Here is a 27,563-nt window from a genome sequence, read left to right as displayed (position 1 = left end):
GCACTTAGTGCCACGTGTGTCCTCCCCGGGAATATCCGTCACCCACATTACCACCTCCCATCACGACCCAAGCCAGCCTTTCAAACCCAGCTCAGATTCAGCCTCCTGCTCCCTCCCCCGGCTGCATTCCGAATGCCTCTCTCTTCTCTTACTTGTCTCTCCATGCATTATGTTTGCCCTTCAGAGGAGGTATCACCCATGGTTTTTCACATGATTAGGCACACGTCTAACTTTTCCTCTGGATTTGGGGGCCTTATTCATATTTTTGTTCCTTGCAGATCTTCAAGGAATGCCTGGCATTTAGTAAACAATTATTTAAGCTACTAGAATTACAACTAAATTGCCACTCACTCTGCTTTTGTGGCTCAAGGCCAAAGCTGGCAGGTGTGAATCCCAGCCCCACCCCCCCCTTCTCTGTCACCTCTCTCTAGCAGGCACCTCGGGCCCTGGGGCCTGCTCCCCTCCCCCAGGTGACAAGCTATCCCAGGTGACAAGCTAAACCAGACAGGCAAGGCCCTGGTTTCATCATTTAAAGCGCCACATCCTGAGAAACGCCTCAGTGCTGGGCACACAGTGCAGTCCCACACGCACCCTCTCCTGGCCCTTGCTGAAAGTCTCTAAGAACTGAATTGTATGGCAGGCTCCGCCTTTCTCTGGTTACTTGTCACACGGCTGCCAAAATGCCCTTCACCTCCCGGTGGGCATCTGGCCCCAGCCCTCCCAAGGCTTTCCCCATAAACGTGACTTCTGAATTGTCTACCAGCTGGTCAGCCTCTGGCCTGCTCTCACCTCGGCCCCACCTCAGCCCAAACTCTGTAGCTGCCAATCCCAGGCGACCTCTCCTCCTCTTTCCCCTCCCAATTCCCTGCCTTTACCAAATCACAGTGGGCCTGGGAGGGTTGGATGGCAGACCAAACCCTCTCCTCTGTGGAGCCACAACTCAGAGATGCCTCTTCCATAAGCTCCCCAAGAAAACGCCTTCCTACCAGCTCATTACCACTCCATCCTTCTGCCTCTGGGAGCCCCTAAGTGACTGAATGGGGGACTACCTGGTGCCCTGGGCTAGTTATTGGGACCTGGGTTCTACCCCAAATTTGCCATTAGGACAACTTCTCAATCTTGGGTGTTAGTTTGTTTGCTTGCGTTTGCTTTTTGCTGATTGTAAAATGAGAAAGTTAGGTATGCTCTGAAATTTTTACCAGCCTTACCAAGCTTGGATTCCAAGGGCTTCTGCCCACCCTCTCTGCCCTGGAGAGCACACGATGCAAATGCTTTAAGCAAGACAGCATTGAGCTCTGGCTGAGAAGTGCAACAATTGGTTAGAGAGAGCCTCGTCCTGATGCATCAAGGTTGCAGGTTCGATTCCTGGTCAGGGCACATACAAGAAGCGACGAATGAATGCATTTTGGAACAAGAAAACACATTCTCTCTCTCTCTGTCTCTCTGTCTCTCTCTCTCTCTCTCTCTCTCTCACCAATAATTAAAAACAAACAAAAAGACAGTATTGGGAAGAGGCCTCTGAAATCTTGGCTCATCCTCACCACCTGTCCCTACTTGATTGTAATTCCCATCTTTATCCTTTGATTCCCCATAATCCCATCCTGGCCCAGCTGTGAATGGGACAAAAAAAAAAAGCCACTACCTACAGCTTAAGAGATTGAAAAATGCAATTAGAAGAACACCATTCCATTCCTACGACTTGGCTTACAAAACAAGATTCGGAAGGAGAGGTTAACTTCTGAGCCTTGTTCCTGGCTGAGTTTCCACCAGGCCCACAGCCATGTCTGATTTCCCCTCTGTTGCCCGCTGAACTTGTCAGGACCCACTTGTGGTTGCCCTTGGATGTTTTCAAAGTAGCTGAGTCTATTGAAGTGATGGACTGGGTGACCTTCGGCTTCAAACTCTGGAACGTCTGCACGTGTTTGTGTGTGCACACATGCTTTGAACATCTGTACCCCATTTTGCACAACACACTTTCACCTGTTGTTTCTCATCTGATACTTGCAACAACTTTGTGGGGCTGGTACATTTATTAATCCTATGCCCCAGGCTCGCCCAGAGGAGTGAAATGTGGAAGTACGTGGCCAGACTAGAACTTGAACTCATGTCCTCCAACTCCAAATCCCACGTCCCTTCCACTAGCCTGCCGTGCCTGCAGGGGGATGCAGAACAGCCTGGGACCCCCCACGTAAGGGCCGTGAGAACATTCCACTGACAGAGGTGGCCACGGGAGCTGCCTGATCCCCAGGTTCTGTGAATTAGTGTTTCTCAATCTTTAATGGGCACACGAATCAGCTGTGATCTTGTTAAAACGCAAATTCCAACTCAGGAGGTCTGGGGAGGGGTCTAAATTCTGCATTTCAAACAAGCTCCCAGGCGATGCTGGTGTGCCTGGCTGGGATGGCACTTGGAGGGGCACACTGCGTGGTAGGACTGTGAACAGCTGTGGTTGTCACATGCAGAACCTGCGTCTCCCCAGGTGAGTACCACTGTCCTTCCCCAGGGGGAGGGGCTGTGGAGAGGCCCCGGGGATCTGACCCCGGGAGTGCAGAGGGCGTGCTCCATGGAGGGAGTGGAAATTTAGGCAGTGTTGACTTCGTGCTGGGCTTGTTGTCCTCACTCAGGGCTGCAATGGCGGAACACGGCAGTCTCTCAGGGCACAGCCAGGGCGGGAGGTGGGGGCCTGCAGGAACTGTAACATCGAAGGCCCTTTTCCACCCTGACGCTGAGGTTCTGAACATAATGGCAGCAGGTAAGTCAGTGTGGGGCGTGGGACTGGGTGAGGGTTTCAGGCCTGAGGCTTTGAACAAGGCTGGGGAGGGGCAGGCCTCCCGGTGAGAGGAGCTGTGTGGGTCAGACAGCTCAGCCGCGGAGATTGGGAATGTCCCCACGAAGCCCTCCACTTAGAAAAGCTCCTCCGAATGGATGCCTGGGCTGGGCCAGGAGCCGCGGGAAGGTTTGGGTCTCCAGTGGCAGGCCCTGTGCTCATCGGTCTTGGTCGGGACCTCCTGGGGGAACAACATGTTTGGTAGCATAATAACTTGTGTGATTATATAATTATATGATTACATAATAAATTATGCAATTATGTAATTTATACAAAGCCATCATATTTTGAGGTTCTTTTTAATGACCATTTTCCAGTAATGAGTTTCTCCCTAATATGCAGCCCTATGCTAGTCCCGGTGCTGTGTCTAAAACATGTTGAAGGTTTTCGAGGGCAGGATTGTGGCTTTGGGACTATATGTCCTTCTGCACATAGTAGTTGCTCCTTTAGCCAATGATTTTTTTTCTCCTTTTGATCCTTTAAAAGTGGCTGGCTGTGAGGCAGATTGCGTGTGGTGTTGTTTTGGGGTTGGTTTTTTTGTTTTTGCTTTTGATTGTCAAGGTTGGGCATGAAAGAGTGGAGATCATGTGATAAGAAAACCCAAATACCCTCGCGCTCCATCCCCATAGTCTCCTGGACTCGGGAGCATGGTTATGCTGTATCTTACACACGATGCATCACGCAGCACCTGGCCTTGCCCTGGTGCCTGTGGCCCTCGGCAGAGTGAAGCCAGCTCTGCCCCAGAGCAGAGCCAAGCCCGTGGCTGGTGCTGCTGTTGTGCCTGAACACACACACACACACAAACATAGACATGCAAGCACACGCATGTCTGCACACACACGCATACCTACACACAAGTCCCTGCCCCAGGACCGCCCAGGTGCACACGGTGACTGGGAATACTTTCTGGGCGAAGGGAAGAGCTGACTCAAATCTGGCCCCGAAGGCTTTCCACGAAGTGGCCGGGCCCCCTGGGAAAGCTGGTGTTGCCCCGATCCCACCATTTCACCCAAAAGCCTCTCCCAAGGCCCTCTGACCGACTTAGTTGTTTAATTAGCAGCCTCTGTGCAACGGGAGGGAAACCATCCATACAGTGCCTTCCCGGCCCCCACCCCGGGCCCCTCGCTTAGGCCAGAAGCTCGCATTTGTCCCCCATCTTTTGTGAAGTCATCTGTTTAATTTATCACATGAAACCTTTACAAATGGCCCCCTTCCTTGCCTCGTGGTTTCTTCTCAGTGTTTTCATCTCTGTCCTCCATTTCCTTCCTGCTGCAATGATTTTCTGGACCTATAACTAAGGCCACTGACCATGCTTTGAGGTATTTTTGTAGTTTCCTCCACCCCTGAAAACAGACACACACACACACACACACACACACCCCATAACTGAGCCTCAACCTGTTTCATAACTTGTATCAGGTACAGTCTTCTTCCTTTTGATCTGCACTTGCCTCCAGATGGCATCTCCAAGTCTCCAGAGATGAGAGCTGGGAGGTGGACATTAGGGACTTATTCAGGGCCTGTGTCTCCTCTCTGTTACTGGAAAGGCACCTGAGGCAGCAGGCTGGGGCCTGAATGGGCCACACTGTTGGCACTCAAATTCAGCCCCGCCCACAAGCTCTGCTGGGTGCCCACCGTGTGCCAGGAGAAATACAAGCCATACAGAGGTCTGGGTGCTGCCTCCCGGCTGGCAGGGCACTGAGGGCTATGAACTGTCAAACCAGGAATCCCCTGGGGGCTTCGAGGGGAAGGCCATGGGTACTAGTCCATCAGAGTTTCTGGTCAGATAAAGGGAGTCCTTTTATGACAACTCTCTTTGGCCAAAGGGCACCTTGAACCAATGGTCTCCTTTGGCTAAGGTTCACTCCAGCCCAATTCCTGGAAATAAAAATAAGGTTTGTTCCAGCCAAATTCCCAGAAATAAAGGAATTCATTCAGAGTTCATGGTGCCTAGATTTGGTCACCGTCATTGTCTTCATTGTGTGTGTTTTCTAAACCTTCCTGTGCCCTAACGTGGTGTTTCTGAGAAGGCTGCGCTCAGATAGGCCCTCTGCCCCTCGGCTCTTGCAGGTGACTTTCTCACTCAGCCCTGGAAGCTCATTCATTCAGCTGTCTGCCTTCAGGAGTTACCGCATGAGAGCGCTCTCTCTAATCAATTTCCTTCAGGCAAATTGAGCAAGATCTTGCCTGCCGGGAATCCTGTCTCCTCTCTTTCACAGGGCCCTGCTCTTTGGCCCACCCCTTGATGTGGATCTTTAGAATACACCCACGTGGATGTCAAGTTCACACAGCCCGCCACTGCAGGGAGCAGCCAGTGCCCAGGTGGTCCTTTTTGGTTGGTGGGCTGTGGAGTCTGCACTTGGTGCCTGAGGCCCAGCACACAGAACACTGGCCGTGTCCACAATGGGGTGCCCATCTGTGATGTAGGGCCTTCCACATGTCAAGTGCACCTCCATCCTCCTCACGCCTGCTTCCTGGCAGTGGGGTTTGGATGGAACAGTTGCTCAGGTGCAGCTGGGTGTCAAGACCACACAGCTCTGGGCCCAGGAAGAAAGCTGGCCTTCGTCTTCGCTTCTGCCCAGCCCCATCTGCTACAGCTGTTGTGTTTCTGGCTCATTGTTCCTTCTGGCTCTGCCTCCCCTTCAGTTTGAGCAGCAGGACTGCGGAACAGGACCTCCCTGAGGAGGAATCTGGGTCTCCCTGCATCCCTCTTGTCTTTGGGATTTTTTTTGCAACGTTTATATGGAATGTTAGATTTACCAGCATGCTTCGGTTTAGTAATACGAAGTCATTCATCCTGTTGTTGATCAACTCTATGTTTACAGAAGTCAAAACAAAGAGGAAGTTTAGCGATAGTCTTATTTTTTTTTGCCTTAATTGTCACAGGTGATGTGATTCAGAACACCCTCCGGCTCAAACGGGGTAGCACATACCCCAGCCATGTGAAGGGTTGCAGTGGCCAGTTTATCAAAGCCCACAGTGGTCCAATTTAAACGAGCACGTGTCCCCTCAGGTGGAAGTTATGTACTCCGTTTAGAAATGATTTTATGTGAGGGTGAAGCAGGCCCCTTGATCACTCTGATTAGGAATGATTAAAAGCATTGCCTTTAACACGTGAAGTGCCCAGCCTGTGTTGTCTTCTGGACGGAAAGTATAGTGTCAGTCACCGGTGACTGGGCGCTTAACGTGTTAATTTTGGTTTTGAGACAGCCTACCTTTCCCGGATCCTAGCCTCTGGCACTGGCTGTGTCTGCTGACCTGGCCCCTCCGCCATATTCACTGTTCCAGAAAGTCTCTCCATCGCTCCCTTCTTTCCTCCGCTCCCTGTCATTACCATGGAAAAGAGACGGGCTGAGGGTGTTTTGGCTCATAGGAGCCTGAGTGTGGTTCCTCAAAAGGCTCTTTCATAAAGAAGAAATATTTTTAATCATAAAATTTAATCAGAGACTTTTTCTCAAAAGAGGGAGAGAGAAGGCAGGTAACCCGAGGAGCTGACTGTTTCAAATTGGCCTAAATCCCAACAGGCAGATAACAAAGGACAAGGGACTAAGACAGTGGCGGCCTGTAAGTAACATTCTAAAAGCTTTCCAGAGAGAACCACTCCTGGCAGCGTGTAGGACTGAGGGCCTAGGAATAGAGAAGGGAAAATATACCCAGAAACACAATAGCACTGGGTAATCGGGAGAGGGAGAGCAGCACTGGGTGTGAGGAGCCTCCTCTCGTGGCTAACGTTTCATCAGGTTTAAATATAGTCACCATTGTTAGAGGGTAGAAATCTGTTTAAAGAAAGAAAAGATGGGAGGGAATGAGAAGCGCTTTATCAGGGAGTGGGTTTTGCGACTCTGTGTGAAGAATATATTTCAACGTGATTTGACGAAGACAGGGTGGGACATTCTTTTCAGAGATGGTATTTCCTGGGGTGGCGGGAACGTTGGAATGCATCGACGTAAGTAAGGGTGTTGGGCTTGTCTGGTTCCTCTTTATCCGTCTGTGCCCTCCTGCCTTGTGTGCCCTTCCTGTCCATCACATCAAGTTCCTCCCTTTCTCAAATCCCTGGGCAGGTCTCCCTTTTTCAGGAAGCTGTCTTATCTTCGCCCCGCTCTCATCCCGGCAGCAGCCTGTACTTACGCTATGGAGTTGCTGCAAATGTTCTGTTTGCTCTTCGTGTTCTTGAGATTGCTTTACGTCCTGGTCTCCTGGGATGGTTTTAGGACAGAGACGAGGATGGGAAAGCTTGGCTCCTGTACCTGCAGGATGCAGGGCCTGGTGTCCTGGAGCTTGGTGAGGCTGCCCTCAGGTTCACCTCCTCTGACGCACCCAGGGCACTGTCCAGGGTGCTGAGTGACTCTCTGTCAGGCAGTTACTAGTAAGGTGACTTCAAAACTTCCAGAGCTCAGACTGCACATTCATTGTGGCTAAAGCCCTAGAGCCAGTTTTCAAACAAAACTGCAAACATTTTCAGTTACAGTTGAGAAAGGCCGTCCGTGGGCACCCATGCCAGGTGGTTAAGGAGCTTTCATTGGCATTTCTTTCTCCCTGACCCCTCTTGGTCTCCTTTCAGTGATATTAGAAAGATTGTACAGGATCCGTGCATCATCTCTGATTGGCAACATCTCTGGGGATTTTCCATGGGCATACATGTCTTTGCAAAGGAAGAAAGCACACCATGCCGTCCATCTGTGAGGGCCTCGAGCCGTTGCTTGGGTGGCTGTCTTATTCTAGGGGCTGTGACAGCCTTGGGCAAACTACGGCCCGCGGGCCGGATCTGGCTGCTCTATCCGGTTCTCTTGCTCTCCCCTCCGCTCCTTTACTTTGAATTTATATTAGTTTATACAAACACTCCATCCATGCTTTTGTTCCGGCCCTCCGGTCCAGTTTAAGAACCCAATGTGGCCCTCGAGTCAAAAAGTTTGCCCACTATGATGTAGGGTGAAGGGTTCAGGCCTACACACTGTGCAGGAAGACAACTGGTCCTGCTGTCTAGCCCTTGACAGGACAGAGAATGAGCATTTTTGAGCACATATCTGGCCAATTACCCATGAATTCTGTGTCCTTTATTTGGTAACCAAGTTCTAACTTCTGGACTCTCCACATAATCTCCCACTTGAACTTCTTGGGGTTTCATTTCCTTTTCAGTAAAATGAGGAGTCGAGCCACATTTTAGAGGTAGAAAGGAGTATGGGAGTCTATCAGTATCATTTTAGTGGGCTTGTGGAATGTTAGACTGAGGATGGTTCTTAGAATGTCAGTGGCAAGACAACTCGATGAATCTGACTAGAACTCTCATAGGCATGTAGCACTTTTGCTGGGCAGGTGGGAAACTCAGGATAGGTGAGCAGAGGAATTAGGAAACTGAGATGGCCTATCAATTAGAGTTCTTAAATTAGTAACACTAGCTAATTTGAGGGGGAAAACGAATTTATGGGAAGGAGGTAGAAGAGCTCACCGAGTTGAAGGTATAGCTGAAGAATCAGGCTGAGGAAAATAGGACCCAGGATAGGTCGGGTATCGAGGCACAGGACGGTGAGGGCACCGCTGCTTGGGCAGAGCCAATCCAATGGATCTTCCCTCTCCCCACCCCTCAGCATCCACACAGCCCAGGGAAGAAAGCCCAGTTGTCCCAGCTTGGATCGTACACCCAGTGTTAGCTAGATTTCTTCATTTGTTCAGAAATGTGTGATGGGTGTCTGTAATGTCAGGCTGTGCTGTGTATCGGGGACATATCAGTAAACATCCTTCAGGGTCACTTGAGGTAGAGTGGTGAGTGAAGCCTACATGTATTAGAGGACATTGGAGCAAAGACTCGGATTATATGAGGGAGCAGGTTGTGTAGAAGCCTGGGGGAGAGGGTCCACACAGAGAAGAAGGTGTGAATACTCTGAGAATCACAGCCTCGCCCATCTGGGTGGGGACAGTCCTGGCCACTTAGGAAGCCACTCCCTGAACTACCCCAGCCCTCTAACCTCCTCCTTCCCTTATCCCCTCCTTCACCTGGGTATTGAGGTGCTTGGGACTATTTGGGGCCAATTTTTGTGTGCCTGTTAAGAATTGATATTTTCTGTCTTTGCCATTAATCTGGGCATCCCCGAGAGCAGGGAGTGTCTGGAGCCTCTGTGTCCTGGTCATGGCAGTCTCAGAGCTGCTTCCCTTCCCCAGGAGACTTCCATTTCAAAATCTAAAGGTTAAAAGAAATAGGTAAAATAATGCAAAAAGACAGTAAGTTAAAATGCAGTCTGCAGAAAGCAATATGCATAAGATAATGAAAATGAGTATAATGAAAAAATATAAGGCCTTGAACAAAACATCCATGCGGGAGTGAAGTGGCCCAAAATGGTTAGAGTGCCTTTAGAGTGTGTGTGTGTGTGTGTACATGCTCACGTGTAGGCAAGACAGGAGCTCGGTCAGGGCACAGTGTCCTAGACCTGTGCATTCAGCTGGTGGGGAGAGGATGGTATAGTTTGACTCATGGGCAATAATAACACTACCCATTGCTGAAAGGTATGGAAGACTTTTTGGCGCCCTCCTGTCTTGCAGCAGTGGGTTGAGGACTGACTGGAAGACTTTGCAGATGGAATCTTTGCCCTGGGTGGCATGACAGTCCATTTTTACAGGACTTCATGCTGGGCAAGTATCTCTTCCATCTTCCTTTGCACCCATCACCTCCTCCCCAGCATTACACACACTCCCACCCACATACACGCAGTTATTCATCACACATTTGGTGCGTGTCTTCCGTGTGTGGACAAGACATGCAGAGATGAAGTCTCACTCTCCAGGGTGCTGGGCATCTGAGAGAAGAGATGGATAAGTAGCAAATGATGGCAATAGAACATGATAAAGTGCTATGATAGGCACACTAGGTCACTGGAGATAGGAGGGGCTGAGAGTCTCAGACAAGGTGCTGCCTCTTTCTGGGGCTCATCAGGTGAGGAGCTTCACTGGTGGAATGGGAGGCTGTGCAGTAAGCACTCCATGTTCAGTATACACCAAGGCCCTGAGGTGTGATAGGGTCTGGGAAGGGTAGAGACTCTAAATCATTCCAGACTTAATGGTGGAGTCTGGGGCATGAGTGAGTGGAGGAAGAAGCAGGAAATGAGGCTACAGAGTTAGGAGGTGGCTGATTGTGTAGGTTCCTGTAGCTTTAAGGAAGCCTGCAGAGGGCTGTAAGTAGGGGGAGGATATGGCCTTTGCCTACACAGGAGTGGGGAGGGGAATATTAATATTGATAGCTAATATTTCATGAGTGCTTGTCATGGAGCATTTCACATTTATCATTTCCTGTAATCTTTTAAATGACCTTGCAGGGTAGGTGCTGTCAAGGTTAAATAGGCACCCACTCCAGGTCCTGAGAGGACCTGTGAGCAGGTGAGCCATCACAGAGTCAGGCCCGTGGCTCTCGCTGGCCTCCTGCTGCCGTGGGGCTGGCATCTGCTCACACGTAGCTCAGGTGGAAGAAGAAAAGGCTGAGCCACCAGGGGTGGTCTGTACCTCCACTCCAAAAGCTGCTTCCTGGAGCATCCATTGTACCCAGAAATTTGGAGGCAATTACGTAAAAATAAAAGCTGGTGTCTTGTGGAGTAGAATGCAAACTCTGTCTAATTGTCAGATAAATGAAGACGTAAAGAAAGAAATGTTGCATTTTTTATGGGCCTTCAGCAGGCCTCTGCTCTCTGTCTTGCTCCCTGCCCCTCCTGGAACATTTGGGTGGGAAGGGTTAAGAACCTCCGTAAACCAATGTTCTGACCCCCAAAGAAGAAACAGCTTCTGGTGCGGTGCCTGCAGGTGGGAGGTGGAGGGAGGGAAGGGTCTGCCTGAGAACAGTTGGGACTGGCTGCGGAGTGGGAGGTCCTACTTAAAGGACCCTGTACACAACTCCCCAACTCATCTTCTTTGCAAGCTCATTATCCTTCGGAATTGGGTGCAGGGTAAGAAATGACAGACGCCTAAATTTGGAGTTAGGATTTCTTGTTGCAAGATTTCAGAACCTTGTCTGGTAGCACCATGGACAGAGCCAGCTGAGCCAGTACTGATATATATATATATTTTTAATCTTCTCTAGGGAGCTGAGTGTGACTTCTGAAATGAGAGAAATAGAAAGACTCGTTGAAGATTTTCCAGGCACAGGGCAGAACAAGGAGGCAGCTAAGACGTGTCCTCCTCCCTGTCCTCCCATGCTCTTCCATCTCATCATGCACCGCAAATGACCTTGTGTTCCCACCCCAGCCTCTCCCTTCCCAGCCCCACCCAGATCCACTCTCTTCAGAAGCCCCTGTGTCCCCCCTTCCCTGGCTGTCAGTCATATCAGGTCTCCCTTTGGGCCAACCAAGTTTAAATCCCAGGAGTGCCTGGCACGTGCCCACAGCTTAACCTTCTCAGGGAGCCATGTCATTTTGATAACATAGTGATATCTTGAATTTGCCCAAATTAAAGCATAAATATTATTACAGAACCTTATTAATGAATTGTTAATGGGGCAGTATTAGGCTTTGTGACAGGAAAGTATGGGAAGTAATGGAGGGTGAAGGAGGCTCCCGGGGGGAGGGGGGTCTCAGATCCACTACTTCATCTGCACACAAGCTAACGAGCTCCATGTGGCATTGAAGCCCCTCGTCGTTGGCCAGATTAACCCTCAGGTAAATGCCAGAACTTAACCAAATTCCCATGAGTTTTGTTTCCTCTTTCTCAAGTCAGAACATTTTCCATTGCTTCATTTCATTGGTAAGTTGATGCCCTAGTTCTTCTGTCACCAAAAGCAAAGAGGAAGGAGCTTATCTCTTCAACTCTGATGGATTGAGGGGGGCTCTGGGCATCTAAAGGGTTGCACTCAGAGAGCGGCTGCCCCTCGGCCCTGAATGACCAGAAGGAATTGAGGCACCCCCTTCCCCCCATGTACTGAAGGCTGAGCAAGGTTCTGTCCTAGAAGGCAGAGGGAGAGAGGAACTCCGCCCTTGAACCATGAATTCGCAGGAGGTGAGATGGCCGGGCCTGAGGCACAGCGCAGGGCAAGGGCGCTGAGCTGTGGGCACTCTGCAAGGGCAGAAGTCGGCGTGGACTCCAGGCATTGGTGGAGTACCAGAGCTGTGCACAGACTGTGCCCCCTTCTTGTCTGACCCACTGGGCTTCTGAATGTGAGGCTGTTGCCCTGGCTGGTGCTGCTCAGTGGTTAGAGTGTTTGGCCGCATGCCAAAAGGTCACCAGTTTGATTCCCGGTCAAGGTCATGTATTTGGGTTGCAGATTAGATCCCCCGGTGGGAGGCAACCAATCTGTGTCTCTCTAACATGGATGTTCCTCTCTCTCTCTCCCTTCTCCCCCTTTCACTTTCTCTGAAGAGCAATGGAAAAAAAATCCTCTGGTGAGGATTAACAAAAACACATGCATACATACATACATACATACATACATACACACATACACAAATACGTAAACAATAAATTTGAATGTGAGGCTGCTGAGTTGATTCCAAGCTGATAATGCATCCCCCAGAACCCACCCGGGGTTACCTGATTCTACCTGATTCTACCTGATGGGAGTGGAGCCCGGAAGGCAGTTCCTGGAGGGGAATTCATTCTCAGCCAGCTCGCCCTCTCAGAGCTTGTGGCCTGATGGGGGCCTGCAGCCACCTCTCTTTTGGATGTCCTCATGGCCACAGCTGGCCAGGGCCCCTCGGATCGGACAACTCCTAAATGACCTGTGAGATGTTCAGGGGCCTGCGTGCCTCCTCGACGCACTGGGCCTCCGGCTCCCAAACACTTACTCGCTTCATTTGCTCCAGAAGTGGTTGAATTGAAAGGCACCATCTCTTCTTGCATGGGTGGTGCAGCACCCTGCTGAACCCGCCCGGGAGGAAGCAGGCCGGGCAGACGTGCCTTACATCGATTCTCGCGCTTGCTTGGCATTTGCTCAGGGATGATTTGTGAGTTTAATAAATGTACCTAGAGCGCTGCTATTTTACCTGAGAACTCCCTGAGGGCCCCCTGAAGACAGCTGGGGATCTGACCAGCAAATGTTAGTTTTAAAGAAGAGATTTAATCTGAATTTACACCATTTATTGTTTTCCAAAGGGCTTGTGGCATTTCTTGAAATTTCACCTCTTTCATGAAATTTCCCCCAGGCAGTGGAAATAAGACCTTGAGTTTCTTTGTCCTCTGACACGCCCCTTTCTACTTTCTTAAACTCATTCATCTAAGCCTCTGCACATGTGTTGCCTCTGGAGAGAGAGGGTCCGGTGATAAAGAGAGAAGGGGGCCCAACATTGCAAAGGGCTGTGCCAAGATGATGAAGGTGTGAAAACTCTGAGACCACAGCACCTGGGCCAGACAGACCCTGTTTCCACCTCCTGTCTCATGCTGTGGGCAAGTTTCCTACAGTCCCTGGGATACGTGACAGGAGGGATTTTCCCTCCAAGAGTCGGAGCATTTTATAAAATGTAAAGATCTATGTCCACATTCCTTATTATAACTACAAAAGCATTTCATAGGAAGTTAGGGAAGGTGGTGGGAGAGCCAGAAAGCCCTCAGCATCATTTCTGCTCTTAAAAAGCTTGCTGTCTATCTGGACAGATAAAACACAGGGATATAACAGGGTGGAGACAACTCTCAAACCTTCCCTTCCTACTCTAATCACATGGCCCCACTGTCTTGTAAACAACAGAATTTTCATCTTTCATAGAGCGGAGGACAGTTAAAAAAGAACGAGCAAGGGCCTGGATGGTGTCCAGAGGAGAGGGTCTAATGGCCATTGAGTATATTGCAGATTGTAGTTGCAAAGAGAAAAGCCACTTGGTTTGATTACGATTGGGCATGAGTAGGCAGCACGAGTGTTCCAAATTGTTTTAAGTGTCTCCTGAAAAGGATGAAGCTAAAACACGGGGATTTGCAGGGCTCTAGGCTGGGTGAGAGGCTTTCTCAGAGCCAGGCAGCCCCTGAGGCCGGTCAGGAATGCAAACTGTTTGAATTCACTGTGCTTGCTGCCACCTCTGCCCTCTGCCCCGTCAAGGAGTCATCTGGGCCCGACCCATCCCTGACTTTTCCTCAAAGTAGTAAGACACCAGAAGAACTGCACTAGGACAAGTTAGGAAAGCACGGGAACATGGCAAGTTTCATCCCAGCTGACCAGGCGCACTCAGTGTTGGAGGGGTCAGAGGTAGGGAATGGAACTGGGTTATCACTCTGCTGCTCCTCAGCTCTAAGCCATTTGCTGCCCTTAACAAAGGCTAATTGTGAAGAAGCCAATGTGGTACCCCAAGATCAGTTGGCGAATGGCATGGGCCATTTCACTTTTTTTTTTTTCTTTTCTTTTCACTTCCGTCAAGAGTGCTTTCTGACTTAGGTGAGCCACGCTTTGACACTGGGGGATTTAGACATGACCATGTCCCTTTGGAAACTGGTACCACCTGCCTTTCAGAAAGAAGGAAATTTGGACAGAGTCTCATTTCCCTGCCTAGCCTTAGGCAGTGATAGTTCTCATCTGCAGCTTGGGGACGTCAGCATCATAATAATAGCAAACACTTACGCAGCATTTACTATGGGCCAGGTGCTCTCCTTAGCACTTTCAGATTTAACTATTTTAACCTGACCCCGTGTCACAGGGCTCTGGAAAGCAAGACCACTGCCCCTTATTTCAGAGTAAGCCTTCAGGCTTCTTTTACTGAGAGTTGTTGCTGGAATGAGTAGGGAGGGTCCCTGTAGAAGCTGGGGGCCTCTCCAATCTCCAGTCCTTGACTGACCTCACCAGGAGTGGGTGGCTTATATTCATGAAAGAGGGTGGGGTGGGCAAAAAAGACAATGGCTATTCTTTAATACAGTAAGTCTCAAAGCGAGGTGATGGCTGCAAAGCTATGGCGTTCTATGGCTCTCATGGTGACCTCGCTCTGCATTTGCAGATTTTAAGACTATTTGTAGAATCCTGATAACAGGCTCTTGAATGTAATCACTACCTTCATGCGGTGGCGGCGGGGGGGGGGGGGGGGGGTCTTATCAGTTTGCTAGGACTTCCCATTGCTTTTCTAACTCCATCTATTATTAAGATAGATTGATCTCTTTTTCACAGTAAGTCGTGAGGTGTTTTGCAAGTAATTTATTACTAACTAAAGGCCCGATGCATGAAGATTCATGCAAGAATGGGCCTTCCTTCCCCTGGCTGCCAGCACCGCCTTTGCTCTGGCCGGAGCCGCCTTTCTGCCTTAGCTCTGGCCCGGAGCCGCCTTTCCGCCCTCCCATGCTGCCCAGAGGCCCAGAGTGGCTGGGGTGGTGCGGAGCCTGCGTCCCACCCCTGGCCGCTTGGTGTCTGCATATGCAAATTAACCCTCCATCTTTGTTGGGTTAATTTGCATACTCACTCCTGATTGGCTAGTGGGTGTCGTGAAGGTATGGTCAGTTTGCATCTTTCTCTTTTATTAGTGTAGATGATAGTCAACCACGATGTTTTCAGATGACATACTTTTTAAAATGATACAGTATTCAGAGTTATAACTAGTGCTGCCATTTTTGCTTGTCGTGTTTCAATATGCTTTCTTGAGTGACAGCATTGTGGAGTTATCATTTGCAGGTGGGGAGGGCCATGTGGCAATGTACAATGTGTTTGAGCATCCTCTGCTTTGTGTCAGAGGGACACTGTTGCCCTAAATTTTTAATGCTGGACTTGTAATATTGCCATAGGATGGTTCCATTTGATTTTGAAGCAAAGGGGAAGGACAACTACATTTTGTCTTGCTATTCTCTTAAACCAGTGGTCAGCAAACCGCGGCTCGCGAGCCACATGCGACTCTTTGGCCCCTTGAGTGTTCTAACGCCACTTCTTCAAAATAGACTCGCCCAGGCCGAAAACCGACTTCTGTGCATGGGCCACGAAGTTTCAATTGCGAAGTTTCAATCGCACTGTACGTGTGCGCCAGCACGTGGTATTTTGTGGAAGAGCCACACTCAAGGGGCCAAAGAGCCGCATGTGGCTCGCAAGCCGTGGTTTGCCGACCCGTCTTAAACCAATGTTAAGCAGTGGCAGGGCCAGGCTTTGTGTGGTGACAAAGGCATGGCCTCAGCCTCCCTGAGCTCATTCTGGCTTCTTACTGCATTCATGGTGAAAAACATGGGAAGGGTTTCCATAACCATCCCTCTTCACTGTGGGTCCAGTCATGGCTTCTGAGAGTGGGAAGAGCAGTCTGATTCAGATGAACAGGACTATCCATGGTCCTGAACCCCCTTGTTGTGGTGGTTGTTTCACTGCAATACCTGAGCAGGAGAAAATATCATCAAATTCATCTCCTTAATCACCTCATCATGCATCTCAGGGTGGTATCCTTCAAATGAGATAAATTCTGGGGTGACTGGCTTGTATAAGGGGGTACAGGCTCTGGCCACAGAAAAGTATGTGTCATTGTGCTGCAAACTGGCCCAAAAGGACTTGATTCTGACCACACCGGGTCCAAGGAGTTGAGCTGGACTTCCGGGGATGATTCACCACCCACTGGCCCAAGCTCCCTCGCACTTCAAGGTCCAGATGCCAACCTGGCAGGGTTCCCTCTGTCCTCTGCATGAATTATTACAGGCATCTGAGAGGGGCCTGTCTCCAGTTATTAGCTGTAATTGGATTCATGAATAATCAATTTGCTCTCAAGTCCCCTTATTCTTTTCTGCTTGCTTATGGTGTAATTGTGCATGTGAAAAATCGCCAAATGAGCCTGCATTTCAGAAGTTAGGCCAGGGCAGCTGCCAGGTTTTCAGGAGCAGGTACAGGATCCTATTTCTTGACCCCTATTTGTGATTGGAATGGAGGAAAACAATTCATGCAAATTTTTGATATGTTGCTTTGTTCCTTCATTGCTTTGTCTAAAGGAAGGCATGTCATATGTCTTCTGCCTACCAAACACTGGGAGTGTGAGAATGATTAAGAGGCAGTCCCTGCCCTCTAGACACTTACAGCCTGGAGAGGAGGATAGATTAATATCATGTCCCCATGCCGTGATTGCCCATAGGTACAGAAGTCCTCACAGAGAAGGTGGTGTTTGTATTGGACCTTGAGCGTGAGTAGGAAATTAATGGACAGAGTAGGGGTGATGGTCATTCCTGACAAAGAACACAGGCCCAGCAAGAATGAAAAGACATGGGTGTGTAAGGCCTGGTTGGGGACCAGTGAGCAGTGCTGTGGGGCTCAGTACAGGGGTCTGAGAAGGAGAAGGGGCCAGAAAGCAATTTTGTGGAGGGCCTTCAAGGAGATGTAAAACTTGGGAATGAGGGAAATGTGGTCTTGGCTATGGAAATGAGCTTCTACAGCTGGTCACTAAGCTCCTGTTGATCCTCGATGTCTCTGTGCCGATTTCCTCCATTCATGCTTCCTTTTGTTCAGGAGACCTTCCCTGGTCACCTCCACCCCTCCTCCCGGGCTGAGTTACGTGATCCATGGGGCGGTCCACCATTTAGCCACCACCTGGGTTCTATTTATCTTTTGTGTATCGCACTTCCCCAGCAGATTGGAAGCTTTCTGAGGTCAGGGGCTGGGTCTTATGTGGTGATTTTGTCCAGTGTCTAGGGTAGTACCTAGCATACAGTGGATGCTCAGTATCTTGGATGAATATATTAAAAACTGGATGAATGCCCTAAAATTCCCTGTAAGATGGAACCTAACATGTCACATTTACAGGTTCAAAAAATACTTGCATAAGTAATTCAGACGCTGACATGCTATCTGTGCAGTGTAGCTCCGGGCTCCAGGCAATGGACTGTTAGCCAGGAAGGCCGTAAGGCACTATCCTCTGGCCTGCAGGAAAGGGTTAATTGGGTAGCAGTGACAGGCTGATGGCTCTGACTAACCAAGCCTTTATTATACAGCCCAACCCAGATGTCTCAGCTAAAGTGGTTATGGTGATGCTCATCCTCAGGAAAGCAGACATTTTAATATGGAAAATTATTTTCCATCATTTCCCCATCAAATTCAGGAAAAGTCAGGGAGAAGGGATGTTCTGTTCCATGGCAGTTAGTCGGTGGAAGATGTTTCAATCCTGATTATTTTGCCCTAGAAAATGAGGACTATTAACTGATGCACTCACTGGAATTGGCAGGCAGGACCCATCTGTCTGTGCAGATGAGGTATGAGCATGACATTGGCCATGGATGCCCTTGGTGGGTCGATGCACTCACTGTGGGCCCCAGAAGGTAGCAGGAGACCCTGAGGTCAAGCTGCAACTCAGCTCTCCAGAACTGGTCGGTAAAATGGAAAGACTGAATGGCTGTACATCCTGTTCATGCAGCGCATGCATCCTGCTGTACGGGAGAGACTCTTAGCCCCCGGCCTGTCTCTTCCACTACTTATAACGAGAGCAAACCTTAGGCCAGGTGGGTTTCCTTTCTCTCAGTCCCAACTCTCCAAGTGCCTCCAGTGCAGCCGTGGGCAAACTACGGCCCGCGGGTCGGATCCAGCTGTTCTATCCGGTTCTCTTGCTCTCCCCTCCGCTCCTTTACTTTGAATTTATATTAGTTCACACAAACACTCCATCCATGCTTTTGTTCCGGCCCTCCGGTCCAGTTTAAGAACCCATTGTGGCCCTCGAGTCAAAAAGTTTGCCCACCCCTGCTCCAGTGGGAAAGTCATTTGATGAATATTACTTCAAGTTTCTGGATTGTTCTTTCGTGCTTGGCAATATCGCAGAGGAAAAGGAGCAGAGGCCTGAAGTCAGATTCAGATCTAACTGCTGTTTACTGGATCAGCGGTTTTTCAGCCTTGGCTGCACACTGGAACCACCCAGGGAGCTTTGAAAATACTCCCCCTAGAGATTCTGGCTTAGTTGGCCTGCAGTACAGCCTGGGTATGGCAATTTGGGGTCCTAAGGTGCAGCCAATGGTTGGGAACTACTATATTTAAAAAAAAAAAAAATCTTGGAAAAGTTATGCAACAACTCTGGATCTTATTTTTTTTTTTCTTGCCTATAAATTGGGAATTATAATATGAGCCTCTAGAATTGTGAGGTTGAAATCAGACAAGATTGGTGCTGTAAGCGAAAACTATTAATATCACATTGCTAAGGACGGGATCAGATGGCCATGTAGGCTGGTGACCTTGAGTCTCCCATGTAAATGACACAGGGCACCCCCTTTCTCAGCCACATGAGAGGCTGAGGGTGGCCGCGTGAGGTCTGTGTCTGCTCTGTGGTGAGGAGCACTGAACTCACTGCAGGAGAGACCACAGACCTTCCTTCCACACGAGGACGTCCGTGCCGCCAGCCAGCCAGCCGTGCCTGGGCGCACAGTGCCCCTGGGCTAACCTTCTGAGGGCCAGACTTTCACTCTCGTGGTCAGCTTGTCTTCTTTGTTCTAAAATCATTGATTTCTTGTTTGTTTGTCCTCTTTCATCTTAAGGAAATAAGGACTTAAAGTCCCAGGAACCAAGAGAACAAAAGCACTTTGCTTTTATTTTTCCCCTTGCTGCTCAGCACACTGAATGAGAGTCCCCAGGCCTTTCTTGTCTTGATGAGGTCACGGAGTTAGCAGTCAGCGTTAAGGAAAGGTACCTTAGGAACGAGTTTCTTCTCAGACTTTTCCCTGGGGAGATGCCTGGGTGCTAGAGTAGAGCCTTCCCCTCTTTCTCTTCTCTACCTCTAGGAAGTGGTTGGACCTGTGAGGGAGGCTTCCTTGCCCTCGGGCTTATATTCGGTCCTGGGACAGGAATGATCAACATCGACGACAGTGATGAACCATGACCATTAAGACCTTCCTAACATGAGAACATGTTTCTGATGGCTAAAGCATGAGAGAGGCCCCGCCGGTGTGGCTCAGTGGTTGAGCCTCCCCCTAGGAACCAGGAGGTCATAGTTCGCCTCCCGTCAGGGCACATGCACAGGTTGCGGGCTCGATCCCCAGTGGTAGGCATGCAGGAGCCAGCTGATCCATGATTCTCTCTCATTATTGATGTTTCTATCTCTCTCCCTCTCCCTTCCTCTCAGAAATCAATAAAAATTTATTTTTTAGGAAAAAAAAGAATGTGAGAGGCCCAGTTTTACTCTGTATAACATAGTTTTTAAATTTTAAGTTTAAAAATGTAAGACATTTCTCCCCTCCCAACCCTGGGAAAGAATAGGGCTTAGGAGATTTTTCAGACGCCCAATGCAGGTGGGGCCAGGCGGGTTTCCTGTCTGGATTTTCCGTGTGATCTGCCCGGCTTATTTAAGTACTTTGCTCAAACATCTTTACTGATGAATTTTCCCTTTACAGTTGTGTGCCCTTCAAAAGTCTGTTTACATTTCCATAGCAGGTTTTGGCTTTATCAGGTTAAGCTGTCTCCCCGAGGCCTTTGGGAACAGGAAGCACATTCACCCAGCAAGGCAAGTGTGGGTTTTTCCAGGAGTGCCTCGATCCCCTACACTAATGGGATGAAGACAAACTTGAAATTTCTCGGAGGCTGTCCTCTGCTCGTTATGTAAATTGGATTTCTCTTTTTCCATCCCTTAGGCTTTAGACTTTTTTAGATTTACTGGATCTGATTCTGGGTATCTCAGAAACTCACAGAGGACGGTCATTCATTCCAACAACTTGTATTGAGTCTATATGCTGTGCATGCCAAGGGATGTGAGGTGACTCAGACCCCAAGGAGCTCAGGTGGCTGAGGGAGGAGACATGTAAATTAGCTTTTCTAATTCCGAGGGATAAAGGTGATGACCATTTGGCAAAGGCACACGGAGGGAGGACGGGCAGAATTCATAGGTGCCATCCGTGCCGCCAGGATCCCTCTCAAGAAGCTCTGGCTGCCCTTGGCTCTCTGGCTGTTCGGTGGGCTCTGCGATGTGCCAGGCGTTGTTCTCAGCACCAAGGATAGAGCAGTTCACAAGACAGCGCCATCCATCTGTGATGGGCGGGATAGTGCGGGGTAAGGTCCCACCCTGCAAACGGGGTGAATAAGCTAGGAATGCGGACTGTGAATAAGCACATAGGACAACAAACACTAAAGCCAAAGGGCCCTTGGAGCCCAGGAAATCTCTTAGGGATGAATCATGGGTCCTGTCTAGCTAGAGACCTTCATCTTTTCTTTTCTTTTAATTTTTAAATTTCTTTATGAATTAAGGTATTACATATGTGTCCTTATCCCCCCACGCCCCCCACTCATGCCCTCACCTCCCCCCTGTTGTCTGTGTCCATTGGTTAGGCTTATATGCATGCATACAAGTCCTTTGGTTGATCTCTCCCCCTTACCCCCACCCTCCCCTACCTTCCCTCTGAGGTTTGATGGTCTGATTGATGTTTCTCTGTCTCTAGATCTGTTTTTGTTCATCAGTTTATGTTGTTCATTATATTCCACAAATGAGTGAGATCATGTGATATTTATCTTTCTCTGACTGGCTTATTTCACTTAGCATAATGCTCTCCAGGTCCATCCATGCTGTTGCAAATGGTAAAAGTTCCTTCTTTTTTACCGCAGCGTAGTATTCCATTGTGTAGATGTACCACAGTTTTTTAATCCACTCATCTGCTAATGGGTACTTAGGCTGTTTCCACATCTTAGCTATGGTGAATTGTGCTGCTATCATAGGGGTGCATATATCCTTTCTGATCGGTGTTTCTAGTTTCTTGGGATATATTACTAGAAGTGGGATCTCAGGGTCAAATGGGAGTTCCATTTTTAGTTTTTTTGAGGAAACTCCATACTGTTCTCCACAGTGGCTGCACCAGTCTGCATTCCCACCAGCAGTGCACAAGGGTTCCTTTTTCTCCACATCCTCGCCAGCACTTGTCCTTTGTTGATTTGTTGATGATAGCCATTCTGACAGGTGTGAGAAAGTACCGCATTGTCGTTTTGATTTGCATCTTTTGGATGATTCGTGACTTTGAACATGTTTTCCTATGTCTCTTGGCCTTCCTTCTGTCGAGACCTTCATCTTTTCCAAGTGGCTCCCACCCTCGCCTGAGCGCCACTCCAGCCCTGTGAAGCAGCACGGCGTCGATTATCATCCCAGCTCATGTAGGACAGGGAGGGGATTGCGTGGGCTTCAAGTGCAATCCTTGTCCTGAGAGCAGGTCTTCTTGGTATTCTTTGTGAAGTTCAGGGTCCCTTGTGAGGCTCCAGCTTGGCCTCCTTACAGAGTTAGAACTTGCTTCGTGCTTGGCGATGGGCTGATGGGCGTAGAGGGAAGTGCGAGGATATGTGGGAGAGAGGCACGTCTTTGGCAGACCGTGAAGCCGTTTAGAAACAAGGATAAAAACACTGGAGCCAGAGGGAAAAGGACAGCTCAGACCTAGTAATTGGCTTCTGACGTGTCTCAAAAAAGCAGTGAGCGACTGAGACAGAGCCCTCCCTGTGCCTTGTTGCCTGGGAACAATTAAGTGCCTCCATGAGAGCGATTCCCAATTTTATTCCAGCCATCCACTTCTCTGCAGTCTTTTGTTAAGTCTCAGAGTCCTATCAGGGATCTCATTATTCTAAAAACAACACAAAAATACCTCCAGAGAAAACGCATTTGATAAGATCTAAACATTTTATTAACCCAAACCACCAAGTGCTTATACAGCTGGTGGCAGCGGTGGTGAGGCAGAGCGCTTGCATTCAAGAATTTTCATTAGAATTAAAAGCCACTCTGAGCAGCAGGCTGGGGTGGCTGGGAGCCAGGGCAGCAGGGCTGGGTCGTGCAGGTTGCATTTAGCTGGTGTGCGTCACTGAGCATGGAGCACCCACTGTGTGTGCAAGTTCAGCATCAGATGGAGAGGCCACCACATACGGTGGTGAGATCCCCAAACTGAAGCGGAGGCCTGGCCTGGGTCTCCCCATTGCTCAGGGCTTCTGTGCACAGCACTGCGCTCAGGGTCACTGGTCACTAGCAGTAAAGTGAGGAGGTTGAACTTGGGTCTCTTAGGGTCCTCCTAGCGCTAATGCTCCAGGGGAAGTGGCATGTATAGGTTGCAAAATCTGTAAAGGAAGGAGCTGCAGAAGGAAGAGATGGTATCAGTGTCAGAGGTTAGTTGCCCTCATATCGTGACATGCAGTTTTTGTTGGCTCTGTCCTCTTCCCACTGCCCCCCTGAGGACAGCAGCGAGGAGCAGGGAGAATATTCTTCATGCAGTCTGCTAGAATTACCCCCACCCCCGGCGGAAAGAGAGGTCTGCCGCCTTCTCCTGGGTCTGGGTCCCTCCAGGCAGGGATTCGGCCAAGAACAGGTGAGACAATGTAGAGATGACACTATGATTTATCACACACACCTCTGTTGGCCAGGGTTTGGGAGGAAAACAATAGATCTTCATTGTTTCCAGTTCTTTGGAGCAAGCAGGTTCAAGTTAGCCCGTTTAGATATAATTAAAATTCTATCCCTTAGGACAGTGGTCGGCAAACTCATTCGTCAACAGAGCCAAATATCAACAGTACAATGATTGAAATTTCTTTTGAGAGCCAAATTTTTTAAACTTCTCACGCCACTTCTTCAAAATAGACTTGCCCAGGCCGTGGTATTTTGTGGAAGAGCCACACTCAAGGGGCCAAAGAGCCGCATGTGGCTCGCGAGCCGCAATTTGCCGACCACGGCCTTGGGACGTCACCCTTTGTCTTTGGCACAGTTCCTTCCACATTCTTCTCCAGACTGTTCCCAGGCTAACCTGACCTTGACAGACTCCACCCTGCTTACTGTTTAATTGCGTGTGGTTATTCTCACTTCGATGTCATTGCTCTAAGGTGGAGGTTTCATGGTTTGGACAAGCCGGTGCATTGTCAGCCTTCATAGAATTCTGTTTGTAAACCCTGCTTTGTTAAACCTTCTTACATCACCTCATTTTTTGGAGGCGGGGGGCGTCAAAGGAATTCCTCTATTCTCTCCTCCCCCACCCCCACATCTCACCCATTATTTCCCACACATCTTTGTATTCCTTTCCTTTCTCCAGAAGTTCTGGCTGACCTTACTAATTTTATTGCTTTTACTAACCCTGATGCTTTTTCTACCTTCTTTTTGAGAGCAGGGACAGTGTCACGGTCCTCTGGGTCGTCAGCACATAGCACAATGCCTAGGGCACAGAAGCCACCAGCTACATGTTTGAATGAATGAATGAACTGAGACCATAATTCATGAGTTACTCTGCACGTGTGTATTGACCCCTGTAATAGACATGTTCATTCCAGCCTTTTGTGTGGTTATGACAAGCTCATTAAGTGTGTTATTGCACTTAGTCTTCAATGGCCCATTTCACTGATGAGAACACTGACTCTTGGGGCAGCAATTTGCTTATAGTCATATGGTGAGCAAGCAGCAGAGGGGCCCTCAAGTCGAGGCAAAGGCAAAAAACAAAACAGGAAGGGATTTACCGAGCACAAACCCGAACCAGGTTTCCTTAAAAATCTTTACTTCCTCATAACACCTATGTTACAAAATTCTGCGAGGTAGGTTTTAGTCTCCTCTTACTGAGGTTCAGAGGGGTGAAGTGCTGTTCCCCAGGCACACACAGCCATTCGCCGTTACACGGAGACGGTACGTGGCAGGCCACATGCAACTCTGCAGCCGGAACTCTTGCGTGACCTCCGTGCCTCCCCACCGCACCCCAGGCCAGACAAGGCCTCTCTTCCGCTTGCTTCTCACAGAAGCAGTCGTGCAGGCAGCATGTCTGTCTGTAGGTTGGAGGGAAATATCAATGTTTAGGACAGTCATGAGAAACCACCCACCCTGAGTGGCGGGAGAACTTGTGAGCCCTTCTATGCCTTGGAGGCTCCAGGACACGGGTCCGATGTGTTGGTGCTGAATTCCTGCTAGCTCCACTCAGAGCCACCCTGGTCCTGAGGGAAATTTACTTCTGTGTATGTGACCTCTGAATTTTCCACTTCATGAAAATCCTTATTACAGCACAAGCAGATGCATATTGCTCACTGCTTATGCGCCTGGCCATGAGCTGTGTCCAGAAAATACAGACCCGAATAAGGCCAAAGGGAAAGGCAGAAAACACACACACACACACACACACACACACACACACACACACACACACAATGAAATAGATGCTAAGTTAAAACACTTGTCATGTGCTGTGGGAACAATTAATTCAGCCTGGAAATATACAGGAAGGCTTCCTGGAGGCGGTGGCGTTTGAGTTAGACTGTGAAGGATGAAGGCTTCTTTGAACTGAGAATAAAGGGTCGGGCATTGTGAGCCAAGAGAAAGACTAAGACAGAAGGTCTGTTCTTCCCCACAACCACTTCCCTAGCCCCTCACACCTCTGGGCAAAGACTCACCACCAACACCAAGCACAATAAGGGTGGCAAGTCTGTTTCCTTCTGGAGAGTAAGGGAAAGGATTGCACCTTGAGAGGTATTTTGCCCCAGAGCCTAGGGGCCTGGCAATGGAAAGATGCTCATTTAATATTTATGGAAGAAAAGAGAGAACAGGCCACGTTCCCCAAAGCCAGAGCAGGGCTGCATCTTCAGTCCCGCACGCACGGTGGGGCAACCCGATGATCTCGGTGTGCCAGTCGCATTGCGCCCTTTGCTTTGACCTCTAGGAGACTCAGACCTGGATCCGTGGCATCTGTCAGAACCTTGCGGTTGGCTCTTGGCTGTGTCTCATTTACTGCCTTTCTTTTCCTTCTGTCCTCACGTTCTTGCTAATTTTATCATTTATCTTGTTGTGCTTTATGCATCTGAATAAGTACCTTTGAATCTGTTTTTGAACCAAAGTGGAGAAAAGAGTTGAAGGTGAATAAAATAAATTGGCAAGCATAGGAACAAAGCCAAGTTAAAGGAATACTGCCTGCATAGTAGTCCTGATGGAAAGAGAGGGTGGGCCAGGGATCCAGGCGGCAGGAGGCTGCCCGCTCTGCTGTGGGGCGGGGGTGGGGGGAGAGGGGAAGAGGTGGGGAGCGGGGAGGGAATGGCTGTTCACAGCCTCCCCAAGGCCTTGGCGCTGCTCTGGGGCTCACCTGCAGGCCCGGGTCCCTGTGCACATGGGCGTGCCGCTCTCACATTCTTTAATAAACTTTGAACGGGAACATGAGGGCCACAGGCCTTGGGAACGAATGCCGCGGGGAGGCAGAGATGATGAGTCTTCTGAAAGGATGGGAGCGGGACTGTGTGTGAGAGCAGCAGCCCATGTGGGCATCACCTCCTGCTTCCTTATCTGACTTGGTGGAAGGGACAGCCAAGCTGACCAAGGACAGAAGCCATAAAAAGTAGGTCCAGCATCGGAAGCTCTGCTCACCATGCTGCAGAGGATGTGCTCCGGCCAAACAGACCGGGAAGCAGCGGGAAGATTCATTCATTCTCTCTCCTCTCTCTCTCTTTCTCTCTCTCCCCTTCCTCCCTCTCTCTCTCCCCCCTCCTCCCCTCCCTCTCTCCCTCTCTCTCGGTCCCCCTCCCTCCCTGCCCTCCTGCTGCGAGTCCCAGGCAGCCCTGCGCTCTCCCATTCTGTCCCAGCCGAGTCAGACTTCTGCTTTCAGTGTCGGGACGTGTCGGGGAAGCAGCCCCAGGAGGTGTCCATTCAGTGGGAAACCCTTGCCTTGGCTTTAGGTTTCAGCTCATGGAAGCACTGATTTACCTGTCAGCTGTCGTTTTAAGGACAGATATTGTTCATGGTTGAGGTGGCATGACCACATTCCTTTCATGGACCCTGGTGACTTCCGATGGCTGGTTTGAATGAACATCTTTTCTTGTGGCCCCTTCATGCTTGCCTTGCTCCTTGCTGGACCTCACGGTGTTCATGGGCTGAGCATGGAGCTCTTGACTCGCTGTCAGGAGGGGGCACCATGGGCTGTGAATCCAGTTGGGGCCAAGGTGGCTCTGATCAGCTGCCCTTCTGCTCTAATGAACAGCAACAAATGTGGGACCGAGGCTGCCCAGGGGAGGGGACACCTTCCAGGCTGGTGCCCTGGGGCTTCCTCCGGAGGAACTTAACCGGCCTCTGAGAGTCACAGACTCCGCTGTGGCCCTCGTCATGCACTCCTCCACCAGCTGTTTGTCCTGCCTCCACTGTGTGCAGACCCTGGGGACAGAGTGTCGGCAAGGCAGGCAGAGTCCCTGCCCATCCAGATGACAGGCTAGCAAGGACCTTGGACAAGTCAATGAGCTTAAGGAGTTCAAGGAGACATCTGAGCTAGGACCGGAGGAAGAGTAGTAACTGGCCAGGCAAAGAGGAGGAGGAAAGACAACTCAAGTCGGAGGAACAGCATGTAAGGCATCTCAGAGGCTCCAGAGAGTCTGGCGTGGTTGGGAATCTCTAGGAAGAACAGCATATCCAGGCCACGTGAGGTATGAGCCAGGTTCCACAGGCCTGGGGCTACAGCTCATGTGTCTCTCCCAAGCCAAAGCCTGGGAATGGGGGTGCAATTTTGGGAGAAAAAGGGGAACCAGGCCTTGGCCCTGAAGAGCTCACCTCCACTAGCCCTTACCCCGAGCTTCTGACGACTAAGATTTACTCACATCTTAGCAGAGGCAACCGCAGTGTGATTGTCCAGTGAGATTTCTGACTTGCAGGTATGACAGCATTTGTATCAGCCTCCAGGGCTGGGGCCAGGGCTGGCTAGGGAGAGGTGGCTTGGCTAGGAGTGGACCAGGGGTGAGTTCCAGGGACCAGGAACTGAGCAGCCAAAATAAAGGGAGACTCTGGGGCCAGAGAGGCAGACTGGGCTGGACCCCTGCTGGAGAGCAGAACTGGGAGAGGCCAGAGGAGTAGCCTGAGGCGGTGTTGAGAGACAGCACTTGGAAGGGAAGAAGGTTGGCATCAGAGAGCAGAGGACAGGGGCCAAATGAGGACCCCTGATGGTCCTCGGGTCCCTGCAGGAGTGAGGGTGGGCGGGC

At 49.8% G+C, this 27,563-nt stretch overlaps 2 protein-coding genes across 3 annotated transcripts in view; one reads left to right on the top strand and one right to left on the bottom strand.

The window, feature by feature from the left end:
- KCNH1 (potassium voltage-gated channel subfamily H member 1) overlaps positions 1–27,563 on the top strand; it is a 260,944-nt gene that overhangs the window by 213,247 nt on the left and 20,134 nt on the right. The gene's annotated exons all lie outside the window — the stretch shown is intronic.
- Positions 22,270–27,563, bottom strand: part of HHAT (hedgehog acyltransferase) — a 221,125-nt gene continuing 215,831 nt past the window's right edge. Inside the window, exon 13 of the transcript XR_013959496.1 lies at positions 22,270–22,724. The gene's annotated coding sequence lies outside the window, so the exon portion shown is untranslated. The remainder of the gene's footprint in view (positions 22,725–27,563) is intronic.

The sequence above is a fragment of the Plecotus auritus genome (assembly GCF_963455305.1).
Source record: "Plecotus auritus genome assembly, chromosome: 12".
Classification (NCBI taxonomy): Eukaryota; Metazoa; Chordata; class Mammalia; order Chiroptera; family Vespertilionidae; genus Plecotus; species Plecotus auritus.
This window is presented reverse-complemented; position numbering and strand designations above follow the sequence as displayed.